Here is a 10063-nt window from a genome sequence, read left to right on the forward strand (position 1 = left end):
CTTTGGGGGAGATTGAAGAGATTTGCTTGGGATTTGAATTCAGTCTTAAGCCATTGTTTAAATGCTATGAGTTTGGCAAAACTCCAGATGTACTCTGTCCCAAGCACTTTTCCCCTTAACTATCCTCTGTGTATTTTAAGGAAAATTCAAGCCACATGTTGCTCTTTCCCCCTTGCATTCAAATGTAGTTTTATTGAATTTTAGCATAGTCCATGAAATTTAAATTCTGAGTTTTAAGCCATAATATATTCATATGATCTACAAGCAGTCACATGATATGCACATATATCATTAAGCAGAAAATAAAGCCTCTGAGAACTGTAGTCATATTATAGTAACATTTCTCTAAACTGAAGAGCCATGCTGAGAATGCCATATTAAGAAAGGATTTTATAAAATTATCAAAAAATTCAAAAAAGCTGACAGCAACCCATGAAAATATTTTTAAAAGAGTATTTCTTGGAAGATATTTTGGTTATGTTTAGTTTGAGCCAAATAGTTCTTTCCTACCACAAGGAACAGGTCTTTTGTGTGCACGAGTCACCCAGGCTTTGCTTGTAAGTCACAGATCTTATTAGGACAGCATCATTTAAAACTGCTTTGGAATAGGCTTTCCCATCTGAGCCACTTCCAGTCCTGTCAGCAACTTCGTAGACAGCATGGTTTTACTGTTACTGAGAATGGATGCTTAGTAAGGAGCTGGAGAGCTGTAGTCCAGGCACAGCTGAACTAGATTCATTCCAAAAAGAATTCACAACATTGAAATACACATGAGAAAAGGAAGGAAGGAGGGAGGGACAGAGGGAATGAGGAAAGGGGAGAGGGAGGGAAGGAAAGAGGGAAGGGAGTGAGGAAGGAAGGGGAGAGAGAGAGAGAGAGACAAATGTGTGCATCTAATATCGACAAAGCAAAAAAAATTTACAATTTTTAACATAGTACTGCTCTGGTTTTCTCTCAGGAAACCATAGATCAATTCTTTCAATGTATGTGACTATAACTACTTGACTGAAGTCGTTTTGCCTTGAAAGCAATATTCCTCTTCTCTCAGCATTTTTCTTAGCTAGAGAGGACAGGACATTGTATAACTAACTTGCAGCTCCATTTATTGCCTAAGAAGATGAAGCTTTAGTCTGCTGAAGAATTCAGCCTAGGTGAGGATTTTGTGACATTAACTTTGCTGCAATTTATTTTATAGGGATTAACCTAAATCCCCATAGGGAGATGTTTAAATAAATGATGCTATTTTCATACTGTGGAATATCATTACAAATAATGCTTATGAAATTAAACTCATATAGAAAATGTTTATGAAATCCTATTGAGGGAATAAGCTCAACCCTGTAATGTCACTGAACATGTACTAGAAGGGACTACACCAAATATTAACCGTGGTACCTTTAGATTGGTGAAATCCTAAGTCATTTTTTCTTGTTCCCCATATGTCTGAGACTGTTTTAGACTGTCTACATACACCAATCACATTTTACTTTTATAACCAGGGAGAGGATGACTCAAATCTGTCCAGCCAGTATAACTGGCATTTCAACAATATGAATTATTATTTTTAAATATAGTACCTTAAGTGGGGGAGGGGAAGGAGAGAAGAACTAGCTGAGGAAATATACTTTAAAAGCAAAGAGCAGCAAAGACAAATGAACCTCACACACCTTGCCGCCCTCCTGCTGTGGCTTTGACAAGAGCCCATAGCAGCAGACCCTTCTGGTGGGAGGAAAAGGAGGCTGTCACTTGAAGCATTGACTTTTGGGGAACTTTCAGAGACTCGCTGTCCCATAATGCTGGAATGGGAAAGGTGAAAGCATTAAAATTACAAAGGGGGCTGGCTAAAGAATAAATCTCACATAATTTTATTACCTTTTTAAATAGCTTCCTCTCTTTCTATCTTTTGCATTTCATGAACTTTTGTAGTAGCCTTGAACTTTTTTTGAAACTAGGCAGATAATGAACACGAAGTAAATATAGTCTACAAGCTTAGTCATTTCCTTCCAAATGAAAAAATAACATCTAGTTTTCCAAAATAGTAATATAATTTTTCTTTTTCCTAGTTGGCAAATCTTTTTTTGTGTAGTGACAGTGTTTTCAAGGGAAAAGTTTTAGATACTGTTTATACTGGTTTGAGTAAAGCTGTATTGTGTCTTCCCTATCTACCTTGAAATAGTTTATTTTCCCCCCAAAATGCAAAAGCATGTAACTACTCAGAATATGCATGTTTTCAGATGATTAAACATGTCTCAACTTTTATGCTAGAAGCTTGATAACCTCTAAAAATGACCACAGATCATTAAGACTTGAGTTTTTTTAATAACCTGCACTGCAGAACTAAAATTCTTGAAATTATAAGACTGAATTTTTAACCCAAGAACCAGAGAATCAAATATATCTGCTTCGCCAGTGTCGAGAACAAAATAACATCCTATTTCTCTAATATGCAAAAATTTTGAACCCTCATTCCAGTTATTTCTAGAAAATTCCTTCCCTGCCGGGGACCCCAGGCTGACCTGAGCCTGCTTACTCGTGCCTTACAAAGAAAAAAAGTGAAAAGTTGAATTCATCTGCTAACATTGCACCTCAAAACTTTAGATGCATGTGAATCACCTGGAGAGGTTTTTCAAACACTCTCTGCTGGGCCCCATGTCCAAAGATTCTGATTCAGCAGGTGTGAAGTGGGCCCAAGATTGAACATTTCTAATAACCTCCCAGGTGATGCTGATGTTGCTGGGCACCTTGAGAAGTTCTGCAAGAAAAGATAGCCTTTTTCATCAGTTTATCAATACCTCAGTTGCAGCCATCTCAGTCCATCAGAAATACCCAATAACTATGAACATTATAGAAGAGCCATTACGATCTCTATCCCCTTCCTCTCAAAAACTCATTGGTGCCTATCGCATTTACCCATCCCCTTGTCTATATATACTAATATATAGTATAGTAATAATATATATTAATGCACAGGAGAAACAGAAAAACTCCATATGCCTCCAGAGCTGGAGCACTCCCCTTTATAAGTCACCTCAAGACATAGAAAAGTTGGGTCAGAAAGCAGCAGCAAATTTACTTCCTCAAGAAGGCAACTGAGACAACAGTACTTGAAAAGCAAATGATTGAAAATTAGGCCTAGAAGTCAGTTCAGTGCTCTTCCCACTTCCACCTTCTCATCATAAGCCAAGCTCTTCCCCAAAGCATTTTAATCAATGGGCTTAAGAAGCTATTACTTTACTGTAGTGCCATGATGTTGGCCTATCACACTTTTACATGACGCTTTACACGTTATACTGAGGAATTTTTATATCTGCTATTTTATATAAGGGAGGTAGTTTTATTCTGAGTTTAAATCTACACAGGCTCAGATCTGCGACTTGGTGACTGGAGCTCAGGCAGGTGTACAGATGATGCATCAACTCAGTAAACTCCCACTTTACTTAAAAATGGAGCCATTTAGCCAAATACTTATGAAAATACTTTGTTCTTCAGGGCAACATTAAATAATGTACATTATAACAACATGAATGTTGCCAGGATAGGACCGAGGGTCCCCTCTGATCTTTGAGAGTTTATGAAATTTTCTATAGCCTCATCCCATGTACTGTGATAGACTCACACCCCGGTCTCTCTGGGGAATTTTAGTCAGTGGCAAACAATGTATAGAGGCTTCGTTGGTCCTAGTTGTCTCTGACTTATAACTCCAGCTTCCAGAGACTTGTTTGAATTTATGGATCATCTCAATGTCCAAAAAAAACCTGCCTTTTTATTTGCATGTACTCCAGGTGTAAACTGGTGTGAGTAGCAAATGTCAATGTCTTGAAGATTTGAGTTTACTTTAGATTCATAGTCATAAAACTTGAATTCAAATATTTATCGTTTCTAAAAGTCATTCTATCATCTCTCTACCAGGAATTTCTCACTGGTTCCCTTTCACCATCCCATCTAACCTTCTTAGTTTGCGTGGCCTTGACTTTCTTCTTTGACTGTTTGATCTTCCCTCTCCTCTCCAGCTGCTTACTTTGCCCCTCACCCTACTCCACCCCAATATCCGCTAACTCCTTATGAAGGACAGTTTAATTCTTTGTTTCTCTCTTTCCAGACTGTAGCCATTGGGACCTCACTTTCTACTATGAAAGTGGCCTATCACGTTATTTTCCTACATGAAGACAGCTATTTTTATAAGCGGAACTAAGATGTTATCTATTAAAATCATTTTAAAATCTAACTATACACATATCCATTCCACAAGCTTTTATTCAGTACGGTAGTTCAGGAACTATGCCAGGCGCTGACAATAAGACAAGTTGCCTACCTGTTGCCTACACCAATTACTAAGCTATTATTTCTCGTCTCCAAACCCATCCTTCCTACTCTGCTCTCAGGTGCTGGGGCTGAGACTTCGCAAACCCCATTTCTGCTTTGCCAGCTGGCTTTATATTGGATCTGGTAATATGGGGGCTCTAGTGGGAGTTAGCAAAGGTGGACACAGAAGAAGGGATTTGCTCCTTCCTGCTTTTTTTCCCTCTAGGGCTTAGGAATTCCTGGAAGCATCACGAAGGCAAAGTTGCTTCACCCTGCATTTCCTTCCTGTAGCAGCAGCTGAGTCAGTTGGAAGTCTTTTCAACACTTGAAGAACCAGACTTATCACACTCCATCTCAGAGACAGCAGGGCCATGAGCAGGCTCCCCCGAAGGTTCTGAGCTTTAGCTCCATGGGGATCGCCTCAAGGGTCTAAGTGTTAATAAGTCCAACTTCTTCCCTTTGCACTCACCACCCTAAGGGTGGTAGCTGCTTCCTGCAGTTGCTACAGTCTGTCATATCTCAGAGCTCTCTTTTTACCCTTTCAGTTATTAACATCTCTACACCTAGTTAACTATTCTTTATAGTAAATTTTGTCTGTAAAAACAATTGGCGTGGTTTCTGGCTTCTCACTGGACTTCAATACATCTGCCCTCAAGGACCAGATAGTCTGAAACAGAAGATGGTCTCCTCTGACAAAGGTGTGTACAAAGTAAGTGCAGGGGAGCATGAAGGAGAATGTTAAGATTCAAATTGATAATACAAAATCAAATGTATAGCTGTAGATATGCTAATACATATCAACCAAGAGAAACATTAAAACTTTTCTTTACCTTTGCAAATAATACGATACACTACTTTAAAGCTGTTACGGCATGCATTTATAGTAGTATGACAGTGTTCTTTCTGCATGACTTTATTGCAACATGGTTTTGAAAAGTTGCATTATTTTGCAGCTAGGTTCTGTAATCTCAGTGTCACAGAACCTTCAGGAGCTAATTCCCCAGGCTGAAGCTACTCCAGACCACTTTTGGCCTCCACCCTCTAAGAATCAAGGAACAAAAAGGACACAATTCTCCCTGGGAAGGTAGGAGACTCGAAAGCAAAATGGTAAAAAGATGAAACAAAACAAACCCCAAAAACCCCTCTCCACTGGGAACAAAGCAACTAATCAAATAAGTCAAAGGTAAATAGGGTGTTTTTCAAATTTTCTAACTTTGACAATTCTGCTCATGGATGTAACACAAGGATATTAAAACTTTTTAACTATTTACAATAGTAAAAGCTAGTATTTTTTTACTTGGGCCTCTCACTGTTGTGGCCTCTCCCGTTGCGGAGCACAGGCTCCGGACGTACAGGCTCAGCGGCCATGGCTCACGGGCCCAGGCACTCCGCAGCATGTGGAATCTTCCCAGACCGGGGCACGAACCCATGTCCCCTGCATCGGCAGGCGGACTCTCAACCACTGCGCCACCAGGGAAGCCCTAAAAACTAGTATTTACTGAGCTTTTTTATTTAGCTTCTATGAGCTAAATGCTTTACATCCTGAATCTCATGTAATTTCACGACAGCTCTTTAACTTAGGTGTTTCTTTTATCCTCATGTTACAGATGAGAGAGCTGAGGCGTAGGCTCTTAAGGAACTTGCTCAAGACCATGCAAAGTGGAGGATGGGAGTAAGAACTCGGGCTCAAATGAACAAAAGTCAGAGGTCTCTGTTGGAGGGATCCTGGCTCATATCCAGCTCCTTAAGACACACAACACGCACACACGAAAGATAGCAGGTTAGAATAAATAGACTTCAGGGACCTCTGTGGTTTCCTATTAGGGCAACAAAGACTCATTTAGAATCGGTAGTTTTGACAGTATTCAAGAAGCTCAAGACATATTTGTGTACTATGGGGTCCATGCAAGTTTCATTTTGATGTCAGAGATCAAGTTGGCCCACTACATATTATTTTGCTGGTTTGAGATTAATATTTGTGGAAACTTTTTCAAAGTTTCTAAATAATTTCTAATATTTTCTATCTTTTTCATCTTGTATCTCTACTCCCTAGTGTAAAACCTGCTCATGGTAAGTTCCTAATAAAGATTTGTTGAAGAGAAAAAAGAATTTGGTTAATACATACCTCCATTCTGATTTATCGAATATTCAGATGTGTAGACTATCTGCCTAAATGCTTAAAAAAAAAACTTAGATAACTAAATTCTACTTAGCTTAAATGACTTCAAGAGACAGATATTCAGCTACTTTGCCAAGGTCATTTAGCTAGTTTGTGACGGAGCCAGGATTCATCAGTCTCAGGGCAAGCTCAAACCCAGCTCTTATCCACAGTGTTAAACTGCTTTGAAAAGTTTCTTAACTTCTCTGTTTCTTAGTTTTCACATCTGTTAAACTGGACAAATAATGCCTATCTAATTAGGTTTAATTTAACCAATAAATAAAATCAATATTTTGAAAATCAAAATTGAAATTCATATTTTCAAAAACCAACTGAGAAATGTTTCTTAGTAATTGGAAGCAGATTGAAGAAACTCAAAAATTAATATGACTCAGTAAAGCAGACCAGAGGAAAAGAGGAAATTGTTTTAGACAATATTTTTTTAAAAACTAGATCCAGGCAATATTTCTTACAACTTTTCAAAGCTGTGTGATGATTTTAAAACCATATCTATAGAAACAATTTCCTGTCTTTAAAATTAATTTTGGTATTATATGGTATTTCCTTAAAAGTAACTTTTCCTGGATTCAAAAATATTAAAAGCATACTAAAAGAAAAATTGTAAAACAATTTGAACATTATTTAAAATGAAATCTTAGAATATATCGTGATAAGAAGGCAAACCTTGAAATTAACTGTAATTAAAAGTCCTTATGAAAATGTGAATTCACCAGGATGATGAGTAATTCTCTGCCACATAAATCATACTGCTCTCTGAAGCCCAGGCATATTCATTCCCTTACCTCTTTCTCTCCAGTCCCCCTCTCTCTCTGTATCCAACTATTGAATTTTATCTTTCCTTCAAACTCAATGTAAAAACCAACTCTTAAAGTACCTAATACACTGTAAGAACCAAATGTTTCCTTTCTTTTTTCCAAGAAGTCTTAGAAGATTTCCTCTGCCTTCCTCTACTCTCTATTATTAATCTTCCTTATTCTTAGAGCATATTATGAGATCCATGGCACAGTGCACCTTGATTTGGACTGGGCATGTCACTGGCTCTCCTGCCAAAATGAGCTGTAGAATAGTGTGCACTTTATCTGTATTGAAATCTTTGTATTCCTCACTGCATGGTGTTTTTCACACAGTATGGACTCAAGAAGTGTGTGTGTGTGTGTGTGTGTGTGTGTGTGTGTGTGTGTTACAAACAAAATTACCCTTTGCTGTTCTCCTTCAAAGCTGTTTCCTCCGCCTGCCGATGCAGGGGACACGGGCTCGTGCCCCGATCCGGGAGGATCCCACATGCCGCGGAGCGGCTAGGCCCGTGAGCCATGGCCGCTGAACCTGCGCGTCGGAGCCTGTGCTCCACAATGGGGGAGGCCACAACAGTGAGAGGCCCGCGTACCGTAAAAAAAAAAAAAAAAAAAAAAAAGCTGTTTCCTAATGAGATGGGTAGGTTCTCTGTTGTACAACTCAGTTTGTATCTTCTGGTACCCATTTCATGTATTGTGACATGAAATTATGTGGGACTGATGGCCTTTAATCCCATATGCTTACAGCCATTGAGAGCACTCAGATTGACATAACAGGTACCCCAACTCTAGGTAGGCAACTTGCTCCACAGCAGATTTAAATTCAGCACAAAATCATTTTAAAGTTCTAGTCTTAGACATCTCACTATGAGAAATGCTGGGTTTGGGGAGTATCATCCAAAGGGTGACATGGTGCAATGAGAAGGGCTTGAGCTTTGAACCCCAGTTCTGAAATTTATCACCTCATCACTTTAATGACAATAATTGATGGTTATAGTCTAACATTAATCCTCAAAACATCTGAGTGCAGTAGGTCCTAGTCCGAAATCCTATCCTCATTTTATCTGTAAAGAAAAAGAGGATCAGAGTCAACTTTCTTCCCAAGGTCACACAGCTAACTCAATGATTGTGTCAGAAGTGGAACTCAAACTGAAGCCCCGACTCTTAACTCCAATGCTATGCTGCTCCATTAAGTTCCTTAGCCTCTCTATTTCTCGGTTTGCTCATCTTAAAAACCAAGCAAATAATTTCTCCCTCACTGGGTTGTTGTAGCAGTCCAGTGAACTTTAGCTTTCTTTCACCTGGAACTGTGGAACTTCATCAAGCTAAACCAATCTGAATTAAGGTCTTTGGTAGAAACAAATGAACATTCTGTATAACACCCTAAATTTCACCCCGTTTTTCCAACTGATTATTGGCATCCCAATGCCCCAGCTGTTTTGTGATTGCAGAATTGGGTTTCCAACAGAGCGCAAGATTCAGAGATGCCTTCCTTGGTCCTTAGCAGTTTAAACACACTTGCTGTGAGTGACTGGGGATATTTTAAAAAGCACTTGCCACATTTTATTGATAATAGCTTTTCCCTTTACAAGTAGAAACAATTACGTGAATTTACATATGTATCAACCCTAGTTGGGTTGGCTGTGTATTAACCACTGGTGAGGAAAATGAAAGTCTAGAAAAAGAAACTGTCTTTAGTTTCACAAAGGGGAGGAATTCTTACTCCTACTTCCCACTGAGAAAAATAATGGACAAAGAAAATACAAATGACCTATCGCGACACTGCTAAATCCTTTCCTGTTTTTTCCATCACCATCCAGTGACAATATTATGATGTTGATTTTTTTTTAAGCTGGTGCCTCATCAATTTTATTTCTTTTTTCTCTGTTCTTCACATGCAGTGAGATAAGACCAATGAACATGTAATTCTTGATGAATCATTGCCTTTGATCTTCCCTCTGACTTTTATTCAACTACGACATCATGGAGTCATTTCCATGGGTTTATATATGACTTTTTGGGGGGGGTGTCTCTCATGTAATAAATGGAGAGACCAGTGTTCTAGTGTCTACAATTCCCTTTCTGCCTGTCAGATATTGGGAAAACTATAGAACTTCTCTGAAATGTAGATTCCTTATTTACAAATGTTCGTTCCACAAACACTCATCAAACACTCACTACGTAACACATGGTGTGCTGGGAATTGTGCAAGGAGAATAATAATGCTGCCCTGATTTCTCCACAAAGTCTTTGCGAGATGAAATGCTCCATCCAGCTCCGAACGCCAATAATTCTCCTTCTGAACAGGTCATGGAAATGAAAGCTCTTTGTGAACTAAGTGTGCTACAAAGACTAGCATTGGAGATGGTGGTGATGACCATAGGGATGGTGATGGCCACAGGAGGAGGATGCCGTGAATAGTTACCGTCCTGTGCTTAAGTGAAGGTTGGTGCTGCCCTTCTAGACTCGCTGAGGATTTCAGAGGCAAACAAAACCTTTATGGGCATGGAAATATGATAGGAAATGGGAGAAGTTTGGGCCTTGATCTCATGTAGACACCATGGAGCCTATGGCACATATATAAACACTGAGTTCAAGTTCTCAGAGATCAGATTCCTGAGATCTCTATTACATAAAACAATAAGCAGGTTTTTAACACTTTTTACAGACAAGATTCCAGGCAGACTTAGACAGAAACTCAGATATATAAGGGCCTACTGAATTGTAATTTTCTAAGCTGCTCAATGGAATTTTCAGGCTGAATGTTTTTCAGAGTATCCCACTGGAAAAA

Source organism: Mesoplodon mirus, assembly GCF_964341445.2.
Source record: "Mesoplodon mirus genome assembly, chromosome: 1".
In the NCBI taxonomy this organism is placed as follows: Eukaryota; Metazoa; Chordata; class Mammalia; order Artiodactyla; family Ziphiidae; genus Mesoplodon; species Mesoplodon mirus.